Raw genomic sequence first — 19,690 nt, 5'->3', positions numbered from 1 at the left:
AGTATAAATTGCAAAAATGCTTTTATTTAGAATGCACCCATGCACATTTCAGTTTTGACCTTTCTATTCATTTAAATCAAGAAAAAAAAGATAACCACATGCTATCTAAGTGTAAGCTTGTAAGACCTGATTGTCCAGGTACTGTCTCCCTGATTTCTCTCACAAAAAAATTCATAGGACACTAAAACAAGTTATTCCACTTTAGCAGTGCACAGATATCTGAGGGAAACGCAACAGACATTCCTCAGCTACCTAACGTCATCAGGAAGTGTATTCAGTAAAATATGAATAGGGGGTTCCTATTGCTACTATGCTCAGCTAAACACACTGTATGAGATCCTCAGAAGAGATCTAAAAGCAGTCACGTAACAACCTAACACAACCATGGGACTGTGGCTTTAGATTTGTTAACAAAATTAGAATGCACAATGCAGTTTTTCTTGAAAGAATCTGCAGAATATAATGGAGTACGGAATTTAGACCTCCGATGACTTTTAAATGAGAATTTGATATATAAAGCTGAGAGGTAGGTAACTGTCTTTTTATGTTGCTTGATAATCTCTATCATCAATTGATTCCAATATGTACATAGAATGAAAGAGTCAGATTTGGCAAATCAGGCAGATCTCTATGGGCACAATCACTCAGACTGTGTATTTAAGTGAAGCATCTTACTTTGTGTGTGTTTTTTTTTTTTTTTTCTATCTATCTTTTGTTTGATAAGCTTTAGCTGGTAGCCACATTTATAGCGGAGTTTGCACTTTAGGTTTTACAGTTGATGCTGAAATGTGCTTAAGGAACTTCTGTTGCGTAGGGAGCAAAACAAAACTACAATAGCAAAATAGTACAGACATATCCCCCAAGCAGCACCATGGGATATAGCTACCCTAAGCAAAAATAATTGTCCCAGGGATTTCTATGAGCATACAGCATAACTGCAAAAAACAGATAACCTGTCTGTGTAATATTACAGCTAGATGAATTGCTTTGTTTTTTATCAATTTTAATTTGCAATTTTAGTTTACCTGTTTGTTAGTAAATATGTGATTTCTTCTTTGGGTTTGGTTAATCTGCTGTCCAGTATTCTCAAGACTGTAAGTGGTTAGTATAGTGTCTGTTGTGATATTATAATATATAATGCTTTCTTCCTAGTTTGTGCTCTGACTTGTAAATGTATACAACAACCTTAAAATATATTAAGATATCTAATGCACTAAATGTTGTCTATTAATTAACTTCCCGTCCAATTTGAAATTTGCATTTGTTTACCAAGTATTACTTTTGTAATAGATAGTTTTGTTATGTGCATAGTAAGTAAGCCTTGTATTTTCAGTGTACATTATATTTACGTTGAATTTGTTGGTTTTTTTTTTTACATTTTATTCTGTTTTATATACATATTTATGCAGAGGCTACTGTATTTAACAATTTTTGTTTTATTATTCAGTTTCTCTGATTCCTATATTTAGATTTTTTGCTACTTAATGTTAGAAATAAATTTAATTTGTGACCATAAAATTGATATTGCATATTAAAATGAATTTGCAATGTGTCACAGTCCATTATGGTAACCAAGGTGTTAATAAATAAAAAAATTGCATTCATGATTCAGATAGAGAATACAATTTTGAACATTGCAATTTACTTCTATTATCTAATTTGCTTCATTCTTTAGATATCCTTTGTTGAAGAAATAGCAATGCACATAGTTGAGCCAATCACACGAGGCAATCACCAATATGCAGCTCCTGAGCCTATTTAGACATGCTTTCCAACAAAGGATATAAGAGAATGAAGCAAATTGGATAATAGATTTTGGAAAGTCGTTTAAAATTGCATGCTCTTTGTAAATCATGAAATAAAAAAAAAATGTGTTTCATGTCCCTTGAAGCAATAATGTGGCATTCCCTCCCCATCATAGGTAAGATTATATACTTTTTAGCTAAACAATATTTATAAAAAAAAAAAATAATTAAAAAAAAACTTTTTTTTTTTTTTGTTTTTTTTTCTTTGCAAAAAAAAATGCAAAACTGCCAAAGAGATTTGCAAAATATATCTCACGGTAGTCTCTTTTTTGATTTCTAACAAATCTGAAAGAAGTATGCACATTTTTAACACGTTCTCTTTTTTTTTTTTTTTTTAAATATTTTTTTTCTTTATTGAATAGAAATGCACTGTACAGTAATATTAGAGTAGCATTACATCAGAACATAACAGATAACATAGTATAACAGTATGTTTGGTTTACAAAAGTATACATTGCATATATTGGAATAATCAAAAATAGTAAAGTAGATGTGTCATAAGTGTGCAGTCTCATAGTAGTCAATATTGAAACAAAGAGAGAAAAAAAAAAAGGTAGGTATCGGGCATTATTTGGCCCTAGAAGAGGGGTGAATAGAAAGTGAGCCAACAGAGCCCACGTACAAATTTGTCAGACAACTGAATAAATAGGGATTATACACATCTCCCTCAGATAGGGAATAAAGGAAGAGATACAAAGAAGAAAGAGGGAGGCAGAGGGAGAGGAAAAAAAAAAAAAAAGGGTGGGGAGGTGGGGAAGAAAGATAGGGAACGGAGCAGAGGAGGAAAGAGTATGAACTCTCTCCTCCTATTTCAGGGGTAGATCGCGCTACTGAAGGGACTCACTCATCGGAGTAACACGTTCCTTTTTATTAATTTTTTTACACCTATGTAAATGATGGCATAGCTACTAATATTGGTATTGTTTTATCATTTATTTTCGGATTTTGTGTTTTCATATTGAATAATTGTTTTATAAAATGATGAGCTAAAAACAAACCTTAAATGGACATGCTATTTCTAAATATGCATTGTGTATATGATAAAATGTTTTCTTAAAACTGTAATTTGTTAGGAAAATTTGCCTTGTTTTGTAGACCAGGGGCATACCTCTTGTAAAGCTGCTTATTGTTTATTGTATGACCTTTGCTATGGACAGTTAAGAACAGATAAATTAGCTTTTACACAGATCACACAATCACTGAATTTCACGTTGCAGTGATAGAACTCAGAATCCTGCGGTATGTAATACAGCATCTCTGGGGACAATGGGGGAAAAAAAAGAAAAACACAGTATTCAGAGTTAAATTACTGGACAATTATTGCAAAATTAAGAGATTACGAGTGGAGCGCTAAATTATGTGCAAGTGATGAGGGTTATAGTGCGGGTGTTCGCGTACGTCAGATTTTCCGAACGGATTACAAGTTGAAGGTAAACACGATTGCTTGAGCGCAATCACGATTTACGCTACAATGATTACTGCGTCCTGAGAGCTCTGGTTAACTGTTTAAAGAAACAAAAAAGTGTCACAAAACACACCAAAAAACATAATTTATGCTTACCTGATAAATTTATTTCTCTTGTAGTGTATCCAGTCCACAGATCATCCATTACTTATGGAATATATTCTCCTTCCCAACAGGAAGTTGCAAGAGTCCACCCACAGCAAAGCTGCTATATAGCTCCTCCCCCAACTGCCATATTCAGTCATTCGACCGAAAACATGCAGAGAAAGGAAAAACCATAGGGTGCAGTGGTGACTGTAGTTCAAATGAAAAAATTACCTGCCTTAAAGTGACAGGGCGGGCCGTGGACTGGATACACTACAAGAGAAATAAATTTATCAGGTAAGCATAAATTATGTTTTCTCTTGTTAAGTGTATCCAGTCCACGGATCATCCATTACTTATGGAATACCAATACCAAAGCTAAAGTACACGGATGATGGGAGGGACAAGGCAGGTAGCTAAACGGAAGTTACCACTGCCTGTAAAAAACCCTTTCTCCCAAAAATAGCCTCCGAAGAAGCAAGGTATCAAATTTGTTAAATTTGAAAAAGTATGAAGCGCAGACCAAGACTCCGTCTTGTAAATCTGTTCAACAGAAGCCACATTTAAAAAAGGCCCAAGTGAAAAACCACAGCTCTAGTAGAATGAGCTGTAATCCCTTCAGGAGGCTGCTGTCCAGCAGTCTCATAAGCTAAATGAATTATGCTTTTTAACCAAAAAGACAGAGAGGCTGCTGAAGTCTTTTGACCTCTCCTCTGTCCAGAATAGACAACAAACAAGGTGAACGTTTGATGAAAACTGTAGTAGCTTGTAAGTAAAACTTTAAAGCACAAACCACGTCCAATATTGTGTAATAGACGTTCCTCCTTTGAGGAAGGATTAGGATACAAGCATGGAACAACTATCTCTTGAGTGATGTTCTTGTTAGATACCACCTTAGGAAAAAACCCAGGTTGGTACGCAGGACTACCTTATCCATACGAAGGACCCAATAAGGAGAATCACATTGTAACACAGATAACTTGGAGACTCTACGAGTCGAGGAAATAGCTACCCAAAAGGAACTTTCCAAGATAAAGATTGATATCAATGGAACAAAAAAGGTTCAAACGGAACTTCTTGAAGAACCTTAAGAACCAGGTTTAAGCTCCATGGCGGAGCAACAGTTTTAAACACAGGCTTGGATCTAACCAAAGCCTGACCAAATGCCTGAACGTCTAGAATACCTGCCAGACGCTTGTGCAAAAAAATAGACAGAGTAAAAATCTGTCCCTTTTAAGGAATTAGCTGACAACCCTTTTCTCAAAAACATCTTGGAGAAAAGATAATATCCTGGGAATCCAGACTTTACTCCATGAGTAACCCTTGGATTCATAACAATCAGATAGTTACACCATATCTATGTTCAATTTTCCTAGAGACAGGCTTTCATGTCTGTATTAAGGTATCAATGACTGACTCGGAGAAGCCATGCTTTGATAACATCAAGCGTTCAGTCTCCAGGCAGTCCATCTCAGATTGATTCTATTTAGATGGTTGAAAGGACCCTGAGGTAGAGGGACCTGTCTCAGAAGCAGAGACCGTGATGGAAGGGATGACATGTCCACCAGATCTGCATACCAGGTCCTGCGTGGCTACGCAGGCGCTGTCAAAAACACCAAAGCCCTCTCCTGCTTGATCTTGACCTCCGGAGGAAATCCCACTCCCCCGGAAGAAAAGTCTGACGACTTAGAAAATCCACCTCCCAGTTCTCAACACCTGGGATATGGATAGCTGATAGACAAGAGTGAGTCTCTGTCCAGTGAATTATTGTAAGACTTCTAACATCGCAGGGAACTTCTGTTCCCCCTTGAAGGCTGATGTAAGCCACAGTCGTGTATATTGTCCGACTGAGTATGATGTACCTCAGAGTTTCTAACTGAGGCCAAGTCTGAAGAGCATGGAATATCACTCCCAGTTCCAGAATATTTATTAGAAGGAGGGTCTCCTCCTAAGTCCACTATCCCTGAGCCTTCAGGGAGTTCCAGACTGCATCCCAACCTAAAAGGCTGGCATCTATTGTAACAATTGTCCCATCTGACCTGCGGAAGGTCATACCCTTGGACAGATGGACCCGACATAGTCACCAGAGAAGAGAATCTCTGGTCTCTTGGTCCAGGTTTAACAGCGGGACAAATCTGTGTAATCCCCGTTCCTCTGACTGAGCATGCATAGTTGCAGCGGTCTGAAATGTAGACGTGCAAACGGTACTATGTCCCTTGCCACTACCATTAAGCCGATTGCATTCATGTACTGAGCCGCCGAAGGGCGCGGATGGAATGAAAAACACGGCAGAAATTTAGAAACTTTGACAACCTGGACTCCGTCAGGTAAATTTTCATTTCTACAGAATCTATCAGAGTCCCTAGGAGGGAAACCCTTGAGATTGGAGATAGAGAACTCCTTCCTTGTTCACTTTCCACCCATGTGATCTCAGAAATGCCAGTACTACGTCCGTATGAGACTTGGCAATTTGGATGTTTGACGCCTGTATCAGGATGTCGTCTAAATAAGGGGCCACTTCTATGCCCCGACCGCCAAAGCGACCCCAGAACCTCCATAAAGATTCTTGGGGCTGTAGATATCCCAAAGGAAAGAGCTACAAACTGGTAATGCCTGTCTAGAAAGGCAAACCTGAAAAACGATGGTGATCTTTATGCATCACAATGTGAGGATAAGCATCCTTCAAATCCATTGTAGTCCTCTATTGACTCTCCTGGATCATAGTTAAGATGGTACGAATAGTTTCCATCTTAAATGACGGAATTCTGAGGAATTTGTTTAAGATCTTTAGATCCAAAATAGGTCTGAAGGTTCCCTCTCCTTGGGAACCACAAACAGATTTGAGTAAAAACTCTGTCCCTGTTCCTTTCTTGGAACTGGATGGATCTCGTACACAATGTAAGAATGCCTCCTTCTTTATCTGGTTTGCAGATAATTGTGAAAGGCGAAATCTCCCCTTTTTTTGGGGGGGAATCTTTGAAATCCAGAAGATATCTCTGGGATATAAATTCCAATGCCTAGGGATCCTGGGCATCTCTTGCCCACGCCTGGGCGAAGAATGAAAGTCTGCCCCCTATAGGATCCGTTACCGGATAGGGGTCCGTTCCTTCATGCTGCCTTAGAGGCAGCAGCAGGCTCCTTGGCCTGCTTATCTTTGTTCCAGGTCCGATTGTCTCCAGACCGCCTTGGACTGAGCAAAAATTCCCTCTTGTTTTGCCTTAGAGGAAGTGGATGCCACACCTGCCCTGAAGTTTTAAAAGGCACGAAAATTAGACCTTTTTCTGGCCCTTGATTTGGACCTATCCTGAGGAAGGGCATGACCTTTTCCTCCAGTGATATAAGCAATAATCTCCTTCAAACCAGGCCCGAATAGGGTCTGCCCCTTGAAGGGAAGTTAAGTAGCTTATTTATTAAAGTCACGACAGCTGACCATGATATAAGCCATAGCGCTCTGCGCGCCAGTATAGTAAAAAACAGAATTCTTAGCCGTTAGTCTAGTCAAATGATCAAAGGCATCAGAAAACAAAGGAATTGGCTAGCATAAGCTTGTCAAATATATTCATCCAATGGAGTCGCTAACTGTAAAGCCTCATCAAGAGACTCAACCCAGAACGCCGCAGCAGCAGTGACAGAAGCAATGTATGCAAGGGGCTGCAGGATAAAACCCTGTTGAATAAACATTTTTTATCCATTGGATCTAAAAAGCACAACTGTCCTCGCCAGAGGTAGTGGTACGCTTAGCTAGAGTAGAAACTCTTCTCTCCACCTTAGGAACTGTCTGCCAGAAGTCCCGTGTGGTGGTAACTATTAGAAAACATTCTTCTAAAAAATAGGAGGGGAAGAGAACGGCACACCTGGTCTATCCCATTCCTTATTAAAAAAAATTTAGTAAACCTCTTTAGGTATTGGAAAAACATCAGTACACACCGGCACAGCATATTATTTATCCAGTCTACACAATTTCTCTGGCCCTGCGATTGTACACATTCATTCAGAGCAGCCAAAGCCTCCCTGAGCAACAAGTGGAGGTTCTCAAGCATAAATTTTAAATGTAGAAATATCAGAATCAGGTTAAATCATCTTCCCTGAGTCAAAAAAATCACCCACAGACTAAGCATATTGTGAGGTAGTATCATACATGGTTCTTAAAGCGTCTGTATGCTCTGTATCTACCCCCAGAGCTATCTGCTTTCCTTTAATTTCAGGTAGTCTGACTAATACTGCTGCCAGAGTATTATTCACCACCTTTGCCATGTCTTGTAAAATAAACGCTATGGGCGCCCTTGATGTACTTGGCGCCATTTGAGCGTGAGTCCCTGAAGCGGGAGTCGAAGGGTCTGACACGTGGGGAGAGTTAGTCGGCATAACTTTCCCCTCGACAGAATCCCCTGGTAAAATAAACGCTATGGGTGCCTTTGATGTACTTGGCGCCATTTGAGCGTGAGTCCCTAAAGCGGGAGTCAAAAGGTCTGACACGTGGGGAGAGTTAGTCGGCATAACTACCCCACGACAGAATCCTCTGGTGATAATGTTTTTAAAGACAAAAAATGATCTTTATTGTTTAACATGAAATCAGTACATCTGGTACACATTCTAAGATGGGGTTCCACCATGGCTTTAAAACATAATGAACACAGAGCTTCCTCTATGTCAGACATGTTAGAACAGACTAATAATGAGACTAGTAAGCTTGGAAAACACTTTAAATCAAGTTAACAAGCAAATATATAAAACGTTACTGTGCCTTTAAGAGAAAAAATTTTGCCAAAATTTGAAAAACAGTGAAAAAAAGGCAGTAAAACAAACGAAATTTTTACAGTACATGTAATAAGGTAACAGAGCATTGCACCCACTTGCAAATGGATGATTAACCCCTTTAATGCAAAAAACAGATAAAAAAAAAACGACAGACGTTTTTTAAAAACAGACACAACAAAACTGCCACAGCAGAGCTGTGGATTACCTTCCCTATAAACGATTTTGGAAGTCTTTTTAGCCCTTTAGAAATGTCCTGTAGTATTCATGGGACTGCTGAGGGAATCTGGATGATTCATTTTGTAATTTTAACTGCGCAAAAAAGCGCTAAATTAGGCCCCTCCCACTCATATTACAACAGTGGGAAGCTTCAGTTAACTGTTTCTATGCAAAATTTAAGCCAGCCATGTGGAAAAAACTTAGGCCCCAATAAGTTTTATCACCAAACATATGTTAAAAAACGATTAAACATGCCAGCAAACGTTTTAAAACACATTTTTACAAGAGTATGTATCTCTATTAATAAGCCTGATACCAGTCGCTTTTACTGCATTTAAGGCTATACCAACATTACAGTGTTATCACCAATGTACGTTAAAAAACGATTAAACATGCCAGCAAACGTTTTAAAACACATTTTTATAAGAGTATGTATCTCTATTAATAAGCCTGATACCAGTCGCTATCGCTGCATTTAAGGCTTTACTTACATTACTTCGGTATCAGCAGTATTTTCTTAGTCAATTCCATTCCTAGAAAAATATTTTACTGCACATACCTTATCTGCAGGAAAACCTGCACGCCATTCCCCCTCTGAAGTACCTCACTCCTCAGAATGTGTGAAAACAGCAAATGGATCTTAGTTACGTCTGCTAAGATCATAGAAAAACGCAGGCAGATTCTTCTTCCAAATACTGCCTGAGATAAACAGCACACTCCGGTGCCATTTAAAAATAACAAACTTTTGATTGAAGAATAAACTAAGTATAAAACACCAGACTCTCACGACCTCCTATCTATGTTGAGGCTTGCAAGAGAATGACTGAATATGGCAGTTGGGGGAGGAGCTATATAGCAGCTTTGCTGTGGGTGGACTCTTGCAACTTCCTGTTGGGAAGGAGAATATATTCCATAAGTAATGGATGATCCGTGGACTGGATACACTTAACAAGAGAAATACATTACACAGTATAGTTACTCATAATAAAACTATCTAATAAATTATTTTAATATATTGCACAAAAAAGTTATAAGGGCTCAAAGATATGAGGTCTCAGGTGTTAGAAAAAAAGTCAGGCAAAGGGCTTTTAACATTGTGATACATGTCTATACATGTATGTAAGACAGTTAAAGTCCTCTCTGGAGATGCTTGTGTGAAAAGGGGCAATTTGCAGGGGTTAATAAAGATATAAAGACATTTTTTATTTTATTTTTTTAAATTAAGTACAGAAGAAAAAAATGTATGCATCTAAAATTATATGTAATAGAATACACAGATACAGGTACAAATCCCCATCTTTTTTTCACATCTTCTACAGCACCTCAGTTTAGCCGCAGAATACAAACCTAAAAATCTACATTTTTGCTACATTTTTCTATGTTCCTGTGGTATTTTTTTTTATGTTTATGTAACCTTTAAATGGTGTTAAGAAAAAAATAACCTGCAAAACTATGTGTAACTCTTCTGCTTTCTAGGGTGCGAGCTAATCCAAAGTGCAACGTACTGCTGTCAAAAGCCATGATAAAGTGCACCGCTTTTGTCACAGGATGCAACAATACGTTTGTACCAAGATGGCAGCGCCCAGTATAAAGATGCTGAGCTTTACTAACTGGCTTCTGTAATGGATTAAAATAAGAGTGGTTTTAAAGAGAGCTGTAGGCAAAGGAGGAAAAACAGTAGGGTCAGTAGTAACCATACTACTGTAGTTGTTGCCAACGGTTTAATGCTTTTTAACTTATGCTCACAAACTGGCCTCTTTGGGTTATTGGAAGGTCTTTCATAATAGATACTTTTTTAGAATACTTAGTTAAAGTATCTGTCATGAAACCGCTAAATGATTTGCTCTATAAATGTTAATTTATTCTTTACCAAATAATTCATACTCATTTGTCAGCTTTTTTGTTAAAGGGATATGAAACCAAAACATTTTCTTTTGTGATTTTGTTTACTTCTGTTATCAAATTTGCTCCGTTTCCCATGATATTCTGTGTTGAAGAGATACCTAGGTAGGCATCTGGAGCATCACATGGTAGGAAGTAGTGCTGCCATATAGTGCTCTTGCAAATGGATACCATTCTTGCAAAGCTGCTATCATATAGTGCTCCGGAAATGGGCCGGCTCCTAACTATATGTCCCAACTTTTTAACAAAAGATACCAAGAGAATGAAGAAAATTTGATAATAGAAGTAAATTAGACAGTTGTTCAAAATCGCATTCTATCTGAATCATGAAAGAGAAACGTTTTGGATTTCATATCCTTTTAATAATTATCGTTGATTAAATATTTGCACACTTTGAGTTATTCACCAGATAATTGATGTACGATTTGTTTATAGGGGAAATATTATGTGAAAAAGCAATATTGCTACGATTTCTATGTATTTTTTTAATTCTTTTATATACCACGCCATGCAGGTGTTATATAAAAGTAGAACAAAGTTAATTTAAAAACTTTCCAGGATATTTATATTTAAATGATTATCTATAGGTGAAGACATTTAATAATTTATATTTGTGATTGAAAAAGCAAAAAGAGAGAACATTTTTAGTGGCATATCAACCTACTAGCCTGGCAACTGACCTTACTAAGCCTGCCTGCTACTTACCTCACAGAGACAGAGGATAGGAGTGGTCTGGGTCTGATATTGACTGACTCACTTAGAATGAAAATCCTTTAAAGTTTGGTAATCGAATGTTATTTCTGGTTTTTAAATGTTACTTTCGATTTTGAATGTTCATAATTAGATTAAATATTCACATTTGAAATGTTGAAGGTAACATTCGATTTAAAGGGACACTGAACACAAATTTTTTCTTTCGTGATTCAGAGCATGCAATTTTAAGCAACTTTCTAATTTACTCCTATTATCATTTTTTTTTTCGTTCTCTTGCTATCTTTATTTGAAAAAAATGTCATCTAAGCTAAGGAGCTGCCATCTTTTGGTTCAGACCCTGGACAGCACTTGTTTATTGGTGGGTGCATTTTTCCACCAATCGGCAAGAACAACCCAGGTTGTTCACCAAAAATGGGCCGGCATCTAAACTTACATTCTTGCTTTTCAAATAAAGATTCCAAGAGAATGAAGAAAATGTGGTAATAGGAGTAAATTAGAAAGTTGCTTAAAATTGCATGCTCTATCTGAATCACAGTTCAGTGTCCCTTTAAGAAATACCATTCAGAACTTCAATAGTTCATGTGGTAGGGAATTTAGTAAATTTATACGTAATAGATAGAAACATTCAAATTGAAATTTTTATATTTTGAATATTGCATTATGTGAATATTACATTTAAAGAGAGCATTTGAAATACTATTACATTAAATTAATGTTAGACTGTTGTACAAACATTCAAAATTTGAAATTAATGAATAAAAGTGTTAAAATTTTGTTTAATATTTTTAATGTTGCAAAACATTTACCGATCCCTACTGAAAAGTAGGATATTAGATCTCTAGAGGTAGATATTTATGGGAAATATATATTGATGCCTTTTCAGATCTCTGTATACAAAATTGCCGTGTACAACCTTAAAATGTGTGATTATTCTCATACTTGCCACCATAATTACCACTTGATATGATTATTTTCTTCCCATAATAGCCAAGAGCTTTCTCAACCTCTTATAGAACTTGAATTTTAGGATCATATAAATCTTGAGATAACCAAAAAGAAAACCACTATATGGCACACACTTAAGCACATAGGTAAATCCGCAAAGAGGGAAACAAAAAATAAAACAACTCTTACTCTCAAAAGTTAAAAAGCAAACATTCTACATGGGATGAATATAAAAAACACACACATTTAAAAACAAAGTAGCACTGTCGGAGTATCTGGATTAGACACACAGCAAAACTATTACACTTTTCTTTTTTAGAGCCAATGACAAGAGCATATGTATTTATGTTCAGCTTTCAATCAGCAGTAGGACATTGCTGCTTCTAAACCTACCTAGGTATTTTTTTTTAACAAGAGATACCAAGAGAATGAAGCACATTACATTATACAAGTACATTTGCAAACCTGTCCTCAGGCCTCTATAACAGACCAGATTTTCAGATTACCATGGGTTAAAAACCATGTTTACTAATTATCTGATTATTTCACTCCAGTTTAGGTATGCTGAAAATCTGGCCGGGTAGGAAGGTTCCTGAATAATATATTTTTTTTTTTAGTTACTTAAATGCCCCTTTTAAATATTTCAATTTCATTTGCATGATAGCATTTTTCAACTATAATGTCCCTTTAAAGGGACATGCAACCTAAATATTTTCTTTCAAGATTCAAGTAGACCATACAAGTTTAAACAACTTTCAAATTCACTTCTATTTTCAAATTCGCTTTGTTCTAATTGGTTAAGCATATGTTGATAGGCTCAGGTGCTGTGCGCTAGCTGCTGATTGGTGGCTGCATATATATCTATTGTCATTGGCTCACCGCTGTCTTCAGCTAACTCCCAGTGATGAACTGCTGCTCTTTCAATAAAGTATAAAAAGACAATGAAGCAAATGTGATAATAGAAGTAAAATTGAAAGCTGTTTAAAATGGTATGTTCTACCTAGGTATGGGTGAATGTGCTGAAAGTGTAGTTTGTTCGGTAGAATGAATAGTCCTATGGACATTCCTTTTGGACAATCGAATGTTGATAAGAATTAAAATCCATTAAAATTCGGTAATCGAATATTTCCAGTTTTGGAATGTTCGTAATTAGATTGAATATTAACATTTGAATATAAATTTAAAGGGATACTAAACCCACATTTTTTCTTTAATGATTCAGATGGAGCATGCCATTTTTAGCAAATTCACTCATATTTGTTTTGTTTGTTCTCTTTCTATCTTTATTTGAAAATCGGGAATGTAAAGATTAGGAGACGGCCTATTTTTTGTTCGGAACCCTGGATAGCACTTGCTTATTGGTGGATACATTTAGCTACCAATCAGCAAGCGCTACCCAGGTTCTGAACCAAAAATGGACAGGCTTGTAAACTTTACAATACTGCTTTTCAAATAAAGATAGCAAGAGAACGACGAAAAAATGATAATATGAGTAAATTAGAAAGTGGCTTACAATTGCATGCTCTATCTGAACCATTAAAGAAAAAAAAATTGTTTAGTATCCCTTTAATTATTAGCAAAGTTCAAATTGAAATATTACATTTAAAGATAGCATTAGAAATACGATTACATTAAACAAATTTTAGAATGTTGTAACATTCAAAGCAAACTAATGTGTCACAATTTGTTTAATTTTTTGAATGTTGCAAAACATAGTTCTATCTTAATTATGAAAGAATAATTTTGGGCTTCATGTTCCTTGTTCATTTTTGAATAACCCATAATACCTGTATTTAGCAAAAGAACATCATTTGATTATACTGAAAAGCTCTCACTGAACAACCAAAACATTTAAATGTTAAAGGAACATGACAGTCAAAAATTAAACATTCATGCTCTATCTAAACCATGAAAAGTTTTTCATTTTGATTTCCATGTCTCTTTAAGGGCAATTTATATCAGTGCTAAATGCAAAGTGTCAATTTATTGGTTTAACTGCTTGGATTCTTGCTAGATTTATTCTGTGTAAGCATAGTTAAATTTAGTAATACAATGTAAGTGCTAGAATTGTGACGTTAATGCCATAGCTGTATGTTTGTACCTTACTTTAAATGGGTAAAATCACTTTAGCAACATTGGCCTTCATTGTGTCAAGTATACAAAACATCTTGCCTAGGAGCTTACAATCTAGTGCAGGGATATTCAAACCACGGGTCGGGACCCATTACTGGGTCGTGACGTGTGTATGTTGTATGATTGTGTATGGTGTATGTTGTATGAGTGTGTGTGTGTGTGTGTGTATGTTATTAGCTTTTACAACACTTTCAAGTTTGACTACAATTAGGAATAAAGTAGGCACACAATTTAGTTACTTTGCTAAAATGGGCAGCTATTTTGTGTATTACTTCAGAAATTTTGAGACCAAGCATAAAAATAGGGGCAAGAAGGTATGTGGTATCATAGCACTGGGTCTTGGAGAAAAAAAGAACCCTCATATAGTGTACCACACAAATGCGTTGCTTTCCTCTACTCATTTATAATATACATTACATACTTGACTTCTCTGTATTCTGTATGTGTTTGTGTGATATGAATATAGTGGTTTAAAATCTATATAGGTAATGTTTAAAATGTGTTCCACTATCCTATGTGTAAAACAAATCCTAGGGTGGTCTCTTGTTTGAGAAGATTGACGACTCCTGTATTTTAATACATTTAATAGCGCAATATTTAGAGCAGAACTGCAGTTGATGATATGTAGATATGTATTGTCTCAGTATTACTTTGGTCAGAAAGGTCCAACTGATATTTACCAGATCACACCTGATCCAACAGGATATTTGTGGTCTTCAGAACACAGACCAAATTAATTTCACATTTTATTTTTTATTTGTTAAATTAAGTTTGTGTGGGTAAGTATAGACTTTGTTTTGTTTTTTTGTATTAACACGATAGTTGGGCTGGGCAATTGTTTTGGCACATGTACTAAGCTTACCAATGTTATACACATTCATTCTAAATGAATGTTGAAAGCTTGCCATCAATGAGATTAATTTCTTTTATTATGTGTTAATGACTGGGTAATAAGGAAGGAAGACAAATCTAGTTGTTTGTTTTATTTTTTTTAATATAGATGGATACAGTCCTATGCAAAAGTTTAGGCACCCCTGACAAATTCCATGATCTTCATTTATAAATAATTGGGTGTTTGGATCAGCAATTTAATTTTGATCTATCAAATAACTGAAGCACACAGTAATATTCCAGTAGTGAAATGAGGTTTATTGGACTAACAGAAAATGTGCAATATGCATCAAAACGAAATTAGACAGGTGCATAAATTTGGGCACCCTTGTCATTTTGTTGATTTGAATAACTGTAACTACCTAGCACTGATTAATTGGAACACACAATTGGTTTGGTGAGCCCATTAAGCCTTGAACTTCATAGCCAGGTGCATCCAATCATGTGAAAAGGTATTTAAGGTGGCCAATTGCAAGTTGTTGTTGTTCTCTTTGACTCTCCTCTAAAGAGTGGCAACATTGGGGCCTCAAAACAACTCTAAAATTACCTGAAAACAAAGATTGCTCAACATTATGGTTTAGGGGAAGGCTACAAAAAGCTATTGCAGAGATTTAAGCTGTCTGTGTCCACTGTGAGGAATATAGTGAGGAAATGGAAGACCACATGCACAGTTCTTGTTAAGGCCAGAAGTGGCAGGCCAAGTAAAATATCGGAAAGGCAAAGGACGATGAGAACGGTCAAAAACAGCCTACAGACCACCTCAAAAGACCTACAACATCATCTTGCTGTAGATGGTGTCACTGTGCATCGTACAACAATTCAGCGCACTTTGCACAAGGAGAAGCTGTATGGGAGATGGATGCGGAAGAAGCATTTTCTGCACAAGCCACAAACAGTCAGTTGAGGTATGCAAACGCACATTTGGACAAGCCAGCTTCATTTTTGAAGAAGGTGCTGTGGACTGATGAAACAAAGATTTAGTTATTTGGTCATAACAAGGCGCAATATGCATGGCGGCAAAAGAACACAGCGTTCTAAGACAAACACTTGCTACCCACAGTAAAATTTGGTGGATGTTCCAGCATGCTGTGTGGCCAGTGCCGGTACTGGGAATATTCTTAAAGTTGAGGGTTGCAAGGATTCCACTCAATATCAGCAGCTATTTGAGAATAATGTTGAGGAATCAGTCACAAAGTTGAAATTATGCCGGGGCTGGATATTTCAACAAGACAACGACCCAAAAACTGCTCAAAATCTACTCTGGCATTTATGCAGTGGAAAAAGTACAATGTTCTGGAATGGCCATCCCAGTCCTCAGACCTGAATATTATTGAAAACCTGTGGGGTGATTTGAAGCGGGCTGTCTATGCTAGGCAACCATCAAACCTAACTGAACTGGAGATGTTTTGCAAGGAGGAATGGTCCAAAATACCTTCATCCAGAATCCAGACACTCATAACAGGCTATAGGAAACATCTAAAGACTGTTATTTCTGCTAAAGGAGGCTCTACTAAATATTGATGCAATATTTATGTTGGGGTGCCCAAATTTATGCACTTGTCAAATTTCGTTTTGATGCATATTGCACATTTTCTGTTAATCCAATAAACCTCATTTTACTACTGAAATATTACTGTGTCCAGTTATTTGTTATTTTTAAATTAAAATCATGGAAATTGTCAGGGGTGCCTAAACATTTGCATACGACTGTAGATGTGTGTGTGTATATGTGTATATGTATCTCTCTACTATCTCTCTATCTCTCTCTCTATCCATTCTCCCCAGGAGCATTTTAGTGGATGCACCACCTGGTTGATTTCTACTGACCACCTGGCTAAAATTTTAGCCAATATTAAATATGCTCAATTTATTTTATTGCACAAATTATCTTTTAAACACTTATGTTAAACTATGCAATTTTTACTTTGGATAGCAGAAAATATTAGAAAATATTACACCCGGCTACTTCATAAGTAGCCAGTAGTTTGCTGGTTCTGTACAAACAGACACTATTGGCTTTTAAATCCCTTTAAATGAGTATGTATGTTCATCTTACCTGACCGGTGCTGTTACTGAAGTTTGTGTCATTAAGGAATCCTCGGAATGATAACCTATCACAATAATTTTATTTGTGAACTGTTGCCAAGTTCAGAGTATTCCCTTTGTAATCATATTTCCTTCTTAATGCACGTTAGCGTGCCTGACTTGTAGGCAAACAGATAATCTAGTATGACAGCATTTCAAGCAATACATTAGAAAAAATGACATTTTTTTTAATATAGTAATAAAGCTTCGTATTAAAAAGGTTTTGGGGACATTTCAACTGCTCTTATGTTTACAGGTTCAGGTTTATTTTCTCACATTTTGTCAAGATCTCCACTTTTCTAAACTCTGTACTATGTTTCTAAATAAGGGAGAGTTTTATTTTTTAGGACTTTTATTTAATAAAAACTGTGTAAGAGACAGCAAAATTAGAGGAAATCCTGTGTGTGTCTGGTTTTGTTCAATAAGACAATGCCCAAAGTCAGTAGATACTGACATATGTGAAAGCAAAATTACCTATGCATAGCTAGGTTATTGAACATTTGGATATTTTTAGAAGTATATTGTATGTATATATGTTATGTGTGTTATATATTTAGTAAAAAATTTACTTTCTGCCTATAAAAGTCAGCATTGTGACAGTGAAATGTTGTACAGTAGGTGATTTATCAGAGGAGCGTTGAATATACAAGATTTCTAACACAGACAGTTCCACTAAACCTAGATCTGCTTAAAGTGTAACTCTCACCCACTGCAGATTATTGTGGAATCACTTTTAAAGGGAAAGGGCTTGGGATCCTTGCCTATATCGTACAATATGTTTCAGCTTCACAAATGCACCATATTTTATTTTAAAAAAAAATCATACTCTACTAGAAACATTAAAATATTTGATTTTATTCCTCCTCTATGCATTATCATTCTGAGGTAGCAAAGAGATTAAACCATTTGCGTAGCAATTTATCATATCCCTCTCTGATACATGGTTAAGAGATATTTAGAATCTAATCTTGAGCTTTGAAAGGAAAACAAAATAGCCATACTTAACTTTCTTTAATAGTCTTAAATTATTTCAGAAGCCATCATAGTATTTTTTTATTTAGTTTTTATAACCTAAAAATAAGGATTTAGTCTTAAATCAATCACTTACCAAGAGTTATTTTTTACATTTAATTAACAATCTAAATATAGTTACTTCCAATATTATGCTAGTTTGGAACAAAAAGTGACTAACCTATTTAGTTGTGTCTTTTAAAGGAATATGCCTCTTTGTGCTAACACATGGTGAAAGCAACATTATCTTCCTTTCTAAAGGGGGAAAGGACATGGTTTCGTAAATGACCACTCAATGCAGTAGAATTGTATTATTAACAAGTGCATAATAAAAAACAGATCAGCTAACATCTACTCTAAATTTAAAATAAGCAATAGATTTTTTTTCTGACAAATTTTCTCCCATTTTCCGGCCCCCTGTATCATGTGACAGACATCAGCCAATAACATTCTAGTATACGTATACCCTGTGAACTTTTGCACATGCTCAGTAGAATCTTGTTCCCCAGAAAGTGTGAATATAAAAAGAATGGGCAAAATTTGATAATGGACGTAAATTGGAAAGTGTCTTAAAACGGACTGCTCTTTCTGAATCATAAAAGTTTTTATTTTGACTTGGGTGTCCCTTTAAATACATCTGCTCTTATTAGACAAAAAAGTCTTGTGCTCATATTGACCAACATCTATAAAAGACACTAATGCAGTTTTCTTTTGCACATTTATTATGTGAGCTTGCATATGTGTGTAGCAAACACCACTAGGTTAAGAGACATAGGGGAACTTGACATCTTAGTCTGTGATCTATTGAGGTGTAAATATTACATGAATAGAGATTAATTCTGTAATATTGAGATACTCTAATACAAAAAATAATAATAATCATGAAGGAAAAGGTGAATTTAGGGGGAAATTATGATTTTTTTTAAATGGCCAACAGCTTTAAGAAAGAAGGGATGAAACAACTCGTTATACTTTGAATACTTTGCTTCATTAAAAATCAGTTTCTGGATCCTTGTGCTTGTTTTTTTTAATGTCTAATATGTATCATATGAAATAAACCAAGATGTTGATATTGCATGTTTATACTTTCATGTTTTGATTTTAAAGGAACAATGGTGCTGAGACAACTGTTACAAAAAGGCAATTAAAGTAATGAATACCACAATAAAGAAAATCCATTCATTACAAAATATCTTCCTACATTTCGTGTCATAATATTTAGATAATTTGCTTTACTTGTTGACTTATTTGAGAATTAAGAATGTAAATATTTCTGTTCTATTATCAGCAGACATTGACTTCTGAGTTAAAGAACCTTTTAATTGGAGAAACTAATAAAGCGGTTCCTTGTATGTCTGAGGTTGAATGTTAAATCATCCCTTAAAATGAATAGTATTGTGACAGATCCCCTGCTACTCTGACTGGGTAGCTCCGCCGAAACAATCTTCCAACACCTGGAACCAGCCGCTATGTAGCGGAGAGAGAGAGTGATTTCAGCAATCCCCACCCAAATAACTAGACAACTAGCATTTAGGTGGAACAAAGAAGAACAGTTTATTGGGACAAACACACAACATTTATACAGGAACTCATCTTGATAAGACAAAGGACAATCCCACAATTTTCCCGCCCCTCCAGACAAGCTGGCGCCTCCATAGCAACCACAGAGTCCTAGTACACA

At 35.9% G+C, this 19,690-nt stretch overlaps 1 protein-coding gene across 1 annotated transcript in view; it reads left to right on the top strand.

Annotated features, from left to right (window-relative positions):
- The first annotated feature begins 344 nt into the window (after positions 1–344).
- Positions 345–19,690, top strand: part of LOC128655987 (adhesion G protein-coupled receptor F5-like) — a 194,214-nt gene continuing 174,868 nt past the window's right edge. The window contains exon 1 of the mRNA XM_053709613.1: positions 345–526. The gene's annotated coding sequence lies outside the window, so the exon portion shown is untranslated. The remainder of the gene's footprint in view (positions 527–19,690) is intronic.

This window comes from Bombina bombina, chromosome 4 (genome assembly GCF_027579735.1).
Source record: "Bombina bombina isolate aBomBom1 chromosome 4, aBomBom1.pri, whole genome shotgun sequence".
NCBI classification, from domain to species: Eukaryota; Metazoa; Chordata; class Amphibia; order Anura; family Bombinatoridae; genus Bombina; species Bombina bombina.
This window is presented reverse-complemented; position numbering and strand designations above follow the sequence as displayed.